The sequence below is a fragment of the Lissotriton helveticus genome, chromosome 1_1, assembly GCF_964261635.1.
Source record: "Lissotriton helveticus chromosome 1_1, aLisHel1.1, whole genome shotgun sequence".
In the NCBI taxonomy this organism is placed as follows: domain Eukaryota; kingdom Metazoa; phylum Chordata; class Amphibia; order Caudata; family Salamandridae; genus Lissotriton; species Lissotriton helveticus.
In genome coordinates this window covers 99021339-99036449 of record NC_136057.1, presented here as the reverse complement: position 1 = coordinate 99036449, position 15111 = coordinate 99021339, and positions in this window count along the sequence as shown.

Below are 15111 nucleotides of genomic sequence, written 5' to 3'. Positions count from 1 at the left end.
TTAAAAAATGTCAGTCTTGTGTTTGATCATAGAGCGGCAGTTGATCAGTAAGAACTGAGCGTTGTAATCCTTAGGCCTGAGTGACTTACTGTGTATGAGGCTAAAGTCGCAATGAGGACATTTCAGTTTAGGAGGGTCCACCGTAAGAATGTGTAAACAAACTGCCGTGGTTTTAGAGGCTAGGCTTTTAAGTTGGTCCGGTGAGTACCTTAAATTTAGTTGGGCGGTTAAACTAGCAAGGGTTCTGGCCCCTGGCTGGACAAGAGCAGAAGGGCTTGCCGTTGGCGCGCCCAGGCCGTGGCCATCCACAAGTAGTCCACCTCGAGGGGCATGGTCCAATCCCCACCAATCCGGTGTAAGTTGGGCAGGGGGTGGAAGCGCTCACCACGCCCTTCACTCGTGAGCTGCAATAGGTATTGTGATCGTGAGCAGAGAACAAAAACGGAGCCAGGCTACTCCAGAACCTAGGTGCTACAAGGAAAGAAATGCTAAAGAAATATTAAAGAGGGAGCCAAGCACCTCCCCGCATTAAGTGCTACAAGAGAACTAAACAAGTTGGTGTCTGAAATAACATTGAGTCCAATGCTCACCTCGGGGATAGCGATTGGGGGTTATCAGACATTTTTTGTCTCTTCCTACATTGTTTGTAAACAAAACAAGTCATGGGAAAAGTGGCGCCAAATAGAATCTGGACAGTCTGAGTCCCTGAAACTGCATTTCAAATGATGAACATTCCAAAAATCTCTCCTTGCCCCCCAAAAATTAAAAAAAAGCAACAAAACCATCTACTCAGATGATCTAAGTGAGTTTTATGGTACCAAGCATCTCAGTGTCCAATCAGAAACTCTCTGATGGCTCCTCTGATGCCTGACAGCGACCCACAAAAGAACACCTGACAGTTGTGAATGTTTTGACTCTGTATAATTTTCGGGCACATCCCCGTAGAATTACAAAGGCACGGTTTGCTTTGTCAGCTTGTATGTGTACAAACTCCAATTTGAACCTTTCACAACGTGAAGAAGAAGGTTACATTTCTCTTCAGCAGAATGCCGGGGTGGCTCTCCTACTAGGGTGGAAAAGGAAATGGATCACCCACCAAACATGGTGATGCGTACAGGGGTTTCTCCAAGGCAAACTGGGGAAATGCAAAACACACTGGGATAATGTCATGTCACTAAATTTCAACTGTACATGCTTTTACATTTATCATTTTTTGCACAGTAAGCACTCTGTGTCCAGTTTATCAAGGCCCAGTGTTTAGTTTCAGGTCAAGACATAGTGCAGGGTTAGACGAATTAATTTCCTAATTGGTCTCGTGGTTGCAAGGTACTCAATAGGAGATAAAGGCAGTGCTGAGTCAGTGCCCTGCATGGAGTCCACTGGAATAGATTCTGCTGCCAGCATCTTGAATCCTTCCACTTGCAGTCCCTGTTTTTAGTGGTGAAGGAAGTTCAAGGACTGAGTTCAGTCTCTAAACTGTTTTTGACACCATCAAACACATAATTTCGGTCAAAGATCCTTTTCTGGAAGGCAGCGCAGGTAGACTCTCAAATCGATCTGCTCCGTGTGGGGGTTCTCAGAAGGCCGCTCTTACGCTCAGCAATATAACTGAGCAACTCAAGAGACATGCTATCTCACCCTCTCTCTTTAATCTGGTGGTGCAGCATTAAAGGGTTAGTTCACTCCTTTGGTTTGAAAGTATTATCCTATGGCGATGACACACAGCTGTTCCTTAGTCTGGAACAGGATTCTGACAATTCCATCAGTCCTCGGGGGGGGGGGGGGGGGGTCTGCTTGACAGACATTTGTGTCCTGATGACTACTAAATGTTTAAAGATGAATAGAGATAAAACAGAAGCCTCTTTTTGCATTTGGGACAGTGAAATTCGACACAGAAGGTCCTACCTTGCCCTGCTGAGTCCTGGTTGTGCTACTGGTTTCCCCCCCGCCGCCACTGCTGTTGTCATCGAGCACGGCCGCCGAGTGGTGGAAACTACATTCCCCAGAAGCCATTGCAGACCACGCCCACACCATCACGCGCCCGCTGGCGCATTAAATATCGCTGATACTCCCGCGTCGCAGGACGAACCGGGCGAAGCCCGGGCAAAGGGCGGGATGTCTACGGCCGTCCAAGGCAGGCCAAGACTGGACTGGGCCACTGCCCTAACATTTAAGACTTGTAAGCCATATTTTTCTTTACTATGTTCATTTTATCCAGAACTCTTATAGTAAACTAGCTGTTATTTGTTGTAGATTGTGAATATTGTTGGGCAAGCAGTAGTTATGTTAAAGGGGAAGAAAATAGGGGTGGGAGGATCAGTGAGTGGTACACTAGATCAATTTATAACTCGGGCGGCTTCGGTTCTCGAGCATGAAATTGCAGTTACCGAACGTCGCCTCTCACAAGAACCTATGTACATCAGGCGTTCATCCCTGGGGCCTTTGATGCAGGTCAACTCCCCTAATATGCTAGATAGGCCACCCGCCCCGTTAATCAATGAGGAAGCGAGCCAATCAAGCCCTAAGGAGATAATCTTGGTGGAGCGGACTTCTCCAAATGACGCTCCCCGCAAAACAGTAAACATGTATCCCCACTCGTGAGCGAATATTGGAAGAATCATAAAAAGGAAAAGGACTGAAACTATACAAAAAGGGAGGAAGCCAAAAACACCCAAAATTGCTGATCCCACAAACTCGAGGTCAGGGCCATCTGCAGGCAGGACTTCTTTAAGGCCTGATGTTGATCTAGTGTGTGAAAGTCAAACTACTGCAAATTACTGTGTGGGAATTATTTCTAACACCACCTCCGAGGAAGTTGGAGGATCAATTGCCCATATAGAGCATGTTGTAAAATCATTGATTCTCCCCCTCCTCGAGAGGATAAAAGTGGTAAATGAAAAGCTGGAGAGATTTGAGCAGTCCACTCTAGATAATTTTACTTCCCTAAAGAATTTGATAAAACTTGAAGCTAGAGGGAGAATGGAGAATACTATGCCCCCCCCCCCAGGGAACCTGTAACTGTGATAGGTTCTGTAACTAGCGTAGCAACTCCACAAACAGCAAAGACAAAGACAAAGACTAGGTCCCAAAATGGCCTTAATAGTAATAGTAAAATACAGACTAAAACAGCTTCTGGCGAAAGTGCACAAACTAAAACTACTAGTGCAGATAAATGCGAGATGGAGAGAGGTATTAGCTCTGATGGTGTAGGTAAAACAAAAGACAGCCATGATAGCAACCAGAAAATTGCATTGGCCACTGTTGACTTATCACCAGAGTCATTGCCATATGTAATAGTGCTCACTGGTGTCCCTGAATTAAAAAATGACAAACCTGAATCCCACCAAGAATTAAAAAACAAAGTGACCTTCTGGCTAAACAGGAATAGGCCGATTCCCAGATATATGAATCGAGAAGTACTGTTCGTCAGAAGGGTCAATTGGGTAGGTAGAAGACCAAAGGACATACAGGGGGATGCAATTATTGTAAACTTTAAGGATAGTAACGTAGTTAGTTTTATTTGTAAAGAAGAACATCACATGGGTAGGGGCCCAATTTGAACACAAGACCTTACTTACTTTTATAATTTGAAGGTTATGCAGATACCCAGGCCTTATCAAATTATGTTCCAAGAAGAGATGATGGGTGGTCTGAATACCAACTTTTCACTAGCCACTAAAAACCGCTTTACTGGATTATATGGGTTAGAGGAGGTTGATTGACTGGGAGGAAACCAAGGCAGGAAAACAATTGATACTAGGGCTATTCTCACACAGGGGAGTGAGAACGAACACAATACAATAAGAGAAACCGCAGAGGGCCTTAACCCAATTGAGCTGAAGCAGCTGGGAAATGGTAATCCTTTAACACTGGTTACCCAAGGAGGGACAAAGATGGAACATAACACATTGGGTGATAAGGTTCACGCTGAGGTAAAATTAATTTCCTGGAACATTGCTGCAATGAGGAAAAATCTGAGTGACCCCGCTTGGCACGATTATGTTAACAATGAGGATCTCATCCTGTTTCAAGAAACATGGGGAGTGGAAAACCATTTTAAAATAGGTTACAGGTCGTTCCACATACCAGCCACTAACTTAAATAAAGGAAGACCCTCTGGTGGCCTTATAATCTGGGCAAAGATTACACTGGGTATTGATTTTAAGCAAATAGATTCCAATAGCCCTGATATCTTGGTCATAAAGTTCAAAGATGCAAAGGGAAGGGAGGTGTGTATTTTTAACATCTACAACAGACCCTTATCATCTAACAAAGAGTCAGAGACCATTGCCCAGCTAGACAATATCATCTCTAGTCTTGATCATAAAACCATGTTGATCATAGGAGGAGATTCAATAGGAAGTTTGAACCAATTATGGGCCTAGAAGATGTCTTTGAGCTGGAAGACAATGCCAACAACATCCCAGGCATTGAGGCCAGCCCTTCAATAGCTTGCACAAAAGGGACCCTGCAACTGTTGAGAATGACAGTGGAACACAGCTTACGACCCTGCAATGGGCGTTTACCATCAGATTGTCCGAGTAAACCCACTTTTAGACGGGGCTGTTGTGTTAGCCATCTAGACTATATAATGGTTTCATTAAGCTTATGGCCAACGATTCTGGACCTGGCGGTGGATAATCGCATGGAAAGCGACCATTACCCTCTCTCTCTGACCATCTCCAGGTCATTATTTAAGCCTCCTATGGAGTCAGTACCCCAAAACTATGATCTGGCCCATGACCCCCTAGAGTCTAATAACCGTAGGTCCTTAAAATGGCCCGTTGTTATGGGGAACGTAAGTATCACAAAGAAAATCTACGAGCTCTATGTAAAGCTCATGGCACCGCTAGTTGTTACTAACACTAAGAATACTTTCCTAACAGAAGTGCATGGAAAATTGATACCACAGCTTAGTGAGATACTTTCTAAAGTAACTAAACGGGCACAGTTTGGCCAAAGCACCTGTATGAAGGAAGGTCTCTGGTATGACAAAGCTTGCCTTCAGGCCAAAGAAGAATTAATAAGAGCTGTACAAGGGAATCATATACCTACTGTTAGAGAAAAAAGGAAGCATTACAAAAAAAAATTACACTAGCAAAAAAGGGCTGGGACGAAAAAGTCTGGTCTGATTTACTGCAAGCATGCAAATTAAAAGACCAGTCCACGTTCTGGGGTCTCATAGCTAGGGGAAAGAAAGAAGGGACACCATCCAGGGACACGTTTCTGGAAGAAAAAATCTGGGTCAAACATTTCTCCGAGTTATATTCATGCGGTGGAAATGATGAGGAGTGCACAGAGGAAGATATAGGATCAAACTTATGCAAGACACCCTTAACATTTAGTCTGATTGATTCTATAACAGCTATCAATGCAATCAAACAGGGTAAAGCACCAGGTCCAGATAAAATACCGGGAGATCTTTGGAAACATGAGAACCTGTTGTGGGCTCCGTACATTAATCTACTCAGCAACGAGATTGCGAGAGGTGCCCCAATCCCGGAGACCTGGCGGGGCACCGAAATTGTGACTATTTTTAAAAAGGTAGACAGGCTTAACCCAGTGCATTACAGACCTATTAGTTTGATAGACGTCCTTCAAAAGGTTTTTGCTCACCAAGTACTAAGCAAGTTAAATTGGTGGATTGAGGAAAACTCAATTTTAACAAAATACCAGGCCGGTTTTAGAGCTAAAATTAGCACTGTAGATCAAGTTTTTAGATTTTTTTGTTTGATATGGAAATATATTAATATAAGGAACTCTCACCTATATGTATCTTTTGTGGACCTCAGAGCGGCCTTCGATTTGGTCCCCAGGGGAAAGCTGTGGACATCGTTAAGGGATCTGGGGGTCCCCGGGGCAATTCTTAAACAACTTATTAGGCTACATGAGTGAAACTACGCAAGAGTGAGGTGGGGACCCAATGGAGAACTAACAGAGAGAATAGACATAAAGAGAGGCGTCAGGCAAGGTTGCGTGCTGGCGCCGACTCTATTCTCTCTTTATGTTAATGATATCCCGGACACCCTCTTGGGCGCAGAGCATGACTCTCCCAAGTTGTGTGGTCAAGCCGTTCCGGCTTTGCAATTTGCTGATGACACCATTTTAATCTCCCAGACCCCAAAAGGCTTACAGAACTTGCTTAATAATTTCCGATCCTATTGTTTGGATAAAAACCTTGAAATTAACTCGTCCAAAACAAAGGTTATGAGGATTAGCCCCCACAAGGGTTTTAATAAATTTTTTACTGTTAATAATGAAAAGATCGAACAGGTGCACAATTTTAAATACTTGGGTAATACACTAGATACAAAAACGAATTGGAAGCCGCAAATTGAAAAGTCTAAATTAATTTTATCCCAAAATCAGACCCCTATAATTAGAAGGCATAAGAACAGATATACTAGAGCCGTATCACCTGCAATTGAGCTTTTTAAATATAAAGCTCAGTCGGCTACTTTATACGGGGCGGAATTGTGGGGTTATGCAGTAAGAAATGCCTTTTCAATACACGAAAACAGCTTTTTTAGATAACTATTAGCCGTTCCAGGCCACACCACCTTAATACCTCTTTTCTGGGACCTCAATGTACGCCGTTCCGATGACCATGCCACCCTGCGTCCACTATTATACTGGACTCGTCTGTGGTCTACGGACGAATTAGTGGACTACAGAGAAGAATTAAAGGAAGTAATGCAAAGAAAGAACACGACTCGGTTGCCATGGTTAACTCATATTGAAAATTGGTTTTTAAAGCTGGGTTTATATTACTTTTGGACAGATCCTGACTCCCTAACCCAATCCTGTATAAAACTGTTAAGGACAAGGTACTGGGAATACGTTCATAACTGCTCATTACAAAACTCTAAAGTTGGAGCACTGACCCTCAAGTTTTTTGATGTAAAAGCTGTAAGTAAATTTGAATGCTGTATGGATGAAATTTTGCCTACTATGGCAAAATCACTGTATTTAAAGTACCGTTACGGCATTCTACAAATCAAATCTAACACATCAAAATGGGCTTGTACTAAAGGCCCCACAGGGAATGTTCTCCAAGAAACCTGTGAATTGTGCGATATGGGTGTTAGGGAGGACGAGGCCCATGTTTTATGTTTGTGCCCGGCATACCTTCAGACCAGGAAAAAGTGGATTAAACCCATCTGTCGCCTTTTAGGCTTTCGGCACATCAAGGAAGGGGATAGAGTGTTTAAAGGTAACACGTCACAGACTATTGTCTTTAGCTTGAGACGCTTTTTCCTTGCTGTGGCGATGGTCCGGAAAAGACATGGCTTAAAAATGTAGTAGCTAATATTTGAATATGTAAGGATAAGACATTCTGGTCTTAAAATTTTCATTGATTGAATGTAATCAAGCGTAGAGTGGTGGTTTCGTACCGAAGTATTATTAATATACTTTATTTTTAATATGTATCGGGTGTAATACCTTATAAACTGTCATGATTTTAAATATTGCACAGTTTTTACAATGTTTCTACCATTATCAAATAATAGTTCCTGGTATTTTTTTAATAATATTTATTGTAATTATTCTAAAAAATGTAATATTGTATTTCCTCTCCCATCGATGTTTGCTTTTGTACGAAAGTGTTGGACGGACTTAAATAGTGTTTGTCAAACGTTTAATGTCTGGTAAAATTGTGTGTCCCCTTAGAGATAACCCTGTATTGAGCGCATAGCCTATTCATGTATTAAATTTTTTTACCTATGTATTGACATCCACTTGATTATGATGGAAGTTGAATTTATTGTTCTGTATTTTATTCTTTTATGGTTGTTCTAACCGAAATAAAGATTTGAATTTGAATTTGAATTTGAAGTTTTCATCATTAGTGGAACAACATCAGCTGGAAAGTTGACTTTGGGCTGTGCTTCCATCCTCAAATTGAAAAAAGTTTATTTTTCTTGCATTTTACAACAGTGGGTCAAGATATGATATTGCCACTGATCCTCCATCATAAACGAGTACAGGGTGGGTAAGAGTCTTTATTTTATACCTCAGATTGCTGGAGTCTGCATTGGGAAGCATGCAGCAGATTCACAATATACCAGTAATGCCATCTTCAGAAATTTGGAAACATTCCTTTAATGGCTTCCCTGGCAAAAAATGGATATGTTTTAAAATTCTGCATCTTAATCATGAGGTCTTTTACAGGGTGCAAAGGCGGTCCAACCTCTTTGGCTGACATTTTGGTGCCTCACACTCCAATCTGACTTCTGCCTTCCTGCGCCCAGGTCTTAGGTCATATTCTCTGCTTCCAGAGTACTAGATAGGGGTGAGGGACCTTCGGTGAGGTGAGTTATCACCTACGAAATGGCCTCTCTTTGGCCCCTCAACTCATTCTTTCCCCTGTTAAGTCATAGTTGCTTCAGGAGATCTCTGACAATGTATTTCTTCTGCTGACATGCTGCCCTGTTGGCTAGTGCTTTGTCCGTCTGTTTCAGGTCAATCAGTCTGTCCTTGGTTCCCTACTGCCATGACCCCCAGGGGTCACAGAACGATCAAGAGAGAATGGGTTTCTACAGCACCATTGCCCCGGATGAAGCTTGTTGATGCCTGTAGCCAGCTGGGCTTGATGGATCTTGAGGGTGTCTCGCCGCTTTGAGGCCACCTCCAGGCACGAGGCGCCTTGTGCAGATCTTCCAGAGCTTTCTTACAATCAGGAGTTGCAACTTTCCTGCCTCGTCAGTTCAAAGGTCAGGTGAGTCACAACTGCTCTAGGTCACCTTCCTAATTGGCATTTGACTGATAAAGTCACAGAGCTCAAGTTGTCAGAAGAAGGAGGAAGCTGGATTCCATTGAGCTCAGTGGAAAACTGCTCTGAGCATGGAAAGGATGACAAGACCCGTCCCCCTCCCATCACCTAGTTCCAAAATCAGGGAAGACATCCAAGCAATAGACAAAGGCAGGTTGTCAGGTACATCAGGAACACAGGACAGCCAGCATGTATCCATAAACAAACAGACAGATAGACAGGCACACATGCACCTGCCCTCCCCACCCTCACCCGGCAGTATTCCCCTCTGGGGTGCAAATGAAAACAGTGGTACCCAGACGAATAATCTGCTGCCACCACAGCCAGTCACATCATAGCATTGTTAGAAAGGGAAGTCTCCACCTATGGTGCGATTGGGGTACCCTTGGCGGGTACTCCCTTTCAAAGGAGATGCCTCTGCTGTTTTTAGTCTCTTGGTAAACAGCAGGGGATCACCTCTTATGGGCTTTTAGATTGTTAAGACCATAGAAAGTTAGAGGTTAGTAAAAGGTACAGAGCAGTGTAAACAAATCCACGCAGAGAACATCTGCCTCAACACAGAGAAGTTTTGTAGACACATTTAGACGACTACATCATCCAAAAGACTCCAAGAGTCTGAACGTCCCCTGGAAAATGACAAATAAATAACAACCTCCTTGTACCAGCAAAGTGGAGAAAGTTTCCACAATCTCGAGGTGCATTCACTTCCTCTATCAGTTGTAACTGCAGATGGTAACCACTATCCCCTTTGGACATGGTCCTCAATTTTGCCACCAGAATCTTACTCATTCTGCCCAGGCACACACCCGTGTTCCATTTTGCATGAAGCTGGGTGGTTTGCAGCCAAAACACAGTCCCCTACACATTTCTGACTTCAATTTACACCCCCTGGGCAGCCTTTCCAACACACTGACCCACTACACATCATCCAACAATTACAAACCCATCTCCAAGAACTTCCTGGTCCCATCGAGACTCAAATCTTTCAACCTTCTAGTTTCCTGCCAGTGTAAATCCCTGTCCTTGAGATTCCTCGATGCTCCACAATCAACACACATTAAGTTACCATCTAAAACCATCTAATGAACTTTAACCAACACCATCTTGCCTCAGCCACATGAACATACCGCTATAACACTAACTCGCGCAGGCTTCAGGACTAACAACTGAAATGGTATTTCACTGACCTTGACTGCGGATGCCATGAAAATAAGGTATGATGTTTTTGTCTAAGCATTCACATTTGTTTCTCAAGGTTATATCCACAGTGGGAAGAATGCACTGTTCTGCTAATGTTATCACATGTACCAGGAAGTAGGTGTTACATGAATTATCTACAAAAAGCTAAACCAGAAAAAAATTCTTGATTTTGTTTCCCAATCAAACTCAAATCAGCACAGTAGTTTTGTTGGAATCTGAAGCAATTAGTCAAGAAGAATAGAGGATCATTTTGGTTCACCTCTGCCAGGCTATCTCCAATGAGGTGGAGGAAGACAGGATGGAACAGGCCACGGGAGGCTGGATCTGTATCCCACATACTATGCCAGACATCAAGTAAACAACCAGGAAGTATCGCAGAGAAGATACAGCGGGTTGCTATTTGAAGAAAGTAACCTCCACAGGGAAAAACCAAAATGTAGAGAAAACCCAAATTTCTTCTTCACCTCAGATGTTTGGAAGATAAATGAGGTTCTCATTGTGTCAGAGATTCAAGCATTCAGCACAGGGTGTCCTCACAAATGTTCAGTAGTATCATAGTATACTAGCATATTTATACCTCTAGGGAAAAGACAAAGTGAATTACCAGAAGCCAGCAGTCCCAAAGTAAAATGCAGAAGAAAGATGGGAAAACTTTGGTAATATAGAGATATTGGTCTGTGTAACACAAAAACTGGAAATAGGAATTAATCTAGATCTGGGTTTATCATCGACTCCAGCCATTTCATCCTCCGTGGAGACCTGGACTTTCACTTAGAGAACCGTAAGGACTCCAACTCAAATGCCCTCAGCGAAAGCCTTGGGAACCTTGAACTTACTCAGTCCATCACCAGACCCACCCACACCGCCAGACACTTCCTGAACCCCATCTTCTTCACAGTAAGCAACATCCCGGTCAACAAACCAAAGCCTGTCAACTGAACTGACCACGCACTCGTGAGTTCCACCTAGGGACACGCTTGTCGTAGCTGTAAGAACATTTCAGAGAAAGATTTCGGAGAAGGACTGGGCTGCTGCCCTCTCCTCATGTCACCTCGATCACACCAGCAACATAGCGGATGACATCAAGAACTTCATTGAATGAATCACCAACCCAAACGACACCCTAGCTTAAGCACAGCAAAAAAGAAATCAAGATCACAAAAACAAGCCAGCTGGTACAAAGAAGAACGCAGGATTGCATTGTAGCACTGTAAGCAACTGGAAATCAAGTGCAGAACAAGCAAAGACACCGCAAACGATGACGTCTTCAAAATCCGCACTGAGATGCTTTAACCAGCAAGTCTGAAATGCCAAGCCACGCTGACTACATCGAAGCCAGCAACAACAGCAGCAAATAAATCTTCCCCATCTTCAGAGAATTTATTGTACCCGTAGCCACCAACATCCCCCCATTACCAGACCCATACAACAAACATTTTTCGGAACAAGATCACATTCATATATGGCAACTTCACCCTCAACCTGACCCCATCAATCTCACAGCCAAAGAATGGACCTTGACCATGTGAAGCGTCATCACCACAAACAAGACTGCTGCAACCATAAAGACCATCCACTCCGGTGCCCCATTAGACCCATGCCCCTACCACACTTTCAAAAAAAGTCTAGCAACCATACGTTAAGTCCACACTCCAATCCTTCCCAGAAGCCTGGAAACAGGCAGCTGTCACAGACCTGCTGAAGAAACCCCCCATGGACCTTACCAAACTCTCCAACTACTGACCGATCTCCCTCCTATCTCCCTCCTACCATATACGGCCAAAGCCCTAGAGAAAACCATCAATAAGCATCTGACCAACTACTTCATCAACCACCAGCTCTCCAAGGCCACCAAGTCTGTATTCGGGCCCAGTCACAGGACAGAAACAGCACGCATCGCACCCACCTCGCTATACGCATGATCCTAAACAGAGGAGAGAGAGTGTGAGGCCTTCATCCTACTGGACCTCTTAGCGGCGTTTCACATGGTATCACACCCAAACCTCATTAGGCGCCTACATGAGATCAGGATTCAAGGACCAGACAGCGATAGATCTGCTCCTTCCTGACAAAAAGAACTCAGAAAATCAACTGCACATCATACCGGGAATCTCATCCGTGGAGCACCTCAAGGTTCATTCACCAAACCCCCTGGCAAATGTCATCTGGGCTCACTACATCAACATCCTCTCCTACACTGACAACATGCACCTAAGTGTCCCTCTCGCGCAAAACCCACAGCAAAAGGAACAAGTCCACTGCCTGAATGATGGAAGCAGCCACCTGAATGAAGTCCAACTATCTCAAGCTAAACACTGAGAAGGCAGAAGTGTTGATCTTTGGAAGCAGCACCTGTCGACACAAATACGTTCCACTGCTTGACAGGCCTCCCACCTGGTATACCAAGGTTTGAGACAGACAAACAGACACACACACACACTACCCCCACACCCCTGCAGCATTTATTGCTAAAAGTAAACCTATTGCACAGGAAACTATTGCAATGACTGAAGCTTTTGCCTAGACTGAGTTACGGAAACAGGGCAAAAGGAGAAAAGGGGCGCAGGGCAGCAGGGTAGCCTTGACGTTCAACTGTCTGGGGGACATGCTTCTGACATAGGGGTAGAGGAGCGCAAGTCAACAAATAAACAGCGAGAGCCGAGCAAAGAGTGTTCACATGTTTCTCATAGTGCACTAAGATGCAGCCGTGGTCGCTGCAGGTAAGTGCGGTGGGGTCGGGTGGGGGGGGATTTCGAGAGACGACCACGAGGGAAAATGTAATAAATAATTAATTTTCCCTCGTGGTCGTCTCTCGAAATCCCTCTCACATGGCCCTACCGCCCTTACTAGCGGCGGCCGCAGCTGCTAGGATGCAGTGCTTGGGCAGTAATTAACTCATACCAGCCAGTTTCCCCATCTTCATATCTTGCTTGCACATATTCCTTGCACTTAAAAATAAAATACATGGCTCTCAGACTGGATAAATGGCTCTTTTTGAAACATTTAGCCTGCTGATGCCGTCCAAAAGAAGAAACCTAATGTAGGTGCTGAGGCATGTTTTACGAATCCTTGGAGCACGCTCTGTGCATCTGCCCAGTGTTGACGTACTCACGTAAATCAAGTCTAAGGGCTGAGTGGAACAAACTGGGAGTCCAAACCTGTCCGCAGAGTATTATGGCAGCATTAAGCCCAGAAAATACATCACGCAAATAAAAGGTTCCTTCAGGTCCTCAGGTTCCCATCCAGTAAGTCCAGCCTGACAAACAATTTACTGTACCTTTAACGCCCTGGCTTTCTTTCAGAACAATCGAACAGAAGCATACTGCTGCTAGCATCTCAAAGGCCTTCTGATAACTGATTGGTACTTTACGCATATATTTTATAACCTGTTTTATATTACACTCAGTCACTTTACAATATGGACAGTCTTCTCTGGACGACGTCTAACCTCTCACACAGACTTGTTAAATGCAATTATAATGCTGCTAGTACCTGATGGGACCTGAAAAATATGTAGTATTTTATGTATTTATCTAAAACTTGTTTTTATTACAACATTATTTGTACTTTTAATATAGATGCACCTTTTTTCGCACGTGTAAAGGTTTTTAAATAACCATATACAATAAAGATAAATATTAACACTGAGATGCAGTGCAATCGGAACAGATTTTTCACAATTCCCAGTGCAATAAGATGCAGTGCAGCGTACACTGATATCTCACAGTGCGGTGACACAGATTCCTCACAGTGCACTAATTTGCAGTGCAATGGACAGATTTCGCATAGAGCAGTAGACAGCAATCCAGTGTGCACAAATTCATCACAGTGCAGTAAACAGCAATGCAGCGTGCACAGATTCCTCATAGTGCAGTATGATGCAGTACAGTGTGTAAAGATTCCTCTTAGTGCCGTAAGATGCAGTGCACAGATTTCTTACAGTGTAGTAAGTGGCATGCACCGATTTCCGAAAGTGCAATAAGAAGAAGTGTAGTGCACACAGATTTCTCAGCTCAGTAAGATGCAGTGCTGGATGCAGTGATTGCTCATGGTGCAGTATGATGCAGTGAACATAGATCCCCTCGTCAACACAAATTCAGACCACAAACACTTCAAAGACCGGAAAGGAAGCCAAACCCCCAAAGCCTCTCCATAAGAGGCCCCCGGATAGAAGAGCCCAGCTCAGCCCCAGGGCCCCCCAGATAGAAGAACCCAGCTCAGCCCCAGGGGCCCCAGGATAGAAGTGCCCAGCTCAGCACAGGGGCCCCCGGATAGAAGAGCCCAGTTCAGACCCAGGGGCCCCCAGATAGAAGAGCCCAGCTCAGCCCCAGGGACCCCAGATAGAAGAGCCCAGCTCAGCCCCAGGGGCCCCATATGGAAAATACCAGCTCAGCCCCAGGGGCCCGGATAGAAGAGCCCAGCTCAGCCCCATGGCCCCCAGATAGAAGAGCCCAGCTCAGCCCCAGGGCCCTGGATAGAAGAGCCCAGCTCAGCCCCAGGGGCCCCCCCCAGATAGAAGAGCCAAGCTCAGCCCCCGGGGCCTCCCCGGATAGAAGAGCCCAGCTCAGACCCAGGAGCCCCCGGATAGAAGAGCCCAGCCCCTACCCAGGGGCCCCAGGATAGAAGAGCCCAGCTCAGCCCAGGGGCCCCCAGATAGAAGAGCCCAGCTCAGCCCAGGGGCCCCCAGATAGAAGAGCCCAGCTCAGCCCGGCTCCTGCAGAGATTCCCTCCAGGATTATTCAGTCTATTTCTACAAACACAGCAGAAGGTGCTGACAATCTCCTACCTGAGCAGAGACCTGTGCAGACATGTCCAGGCTCTCTCCTCCTCCTGGGCCTGGGGGTTAGATCTGGGGTCTGGGGGGGCAGATCTGGGGTCTGAAGGGGGCAGATCTGGGGTCTGAGGGGGGTCAGTGAGGGTCTGAAGATGAAGGTAACTGCTCACCAGACAGGGCTCCTTCCTCCTCTGCAGCAGGCTGGACACAGGAGGAGAGACAGGAAGTGATGTCACCGCCGCTGCTGGTGCTGTCTCTGCCGCCGCTGACCAGGAAGAGGAAACCCTTCTCCTTTCACAGAATGTGCAGCTCAGTGGTTTCACCAGCAGGCGAGGAGCGCCCCCTGGTGGCCGCTGACAGAACC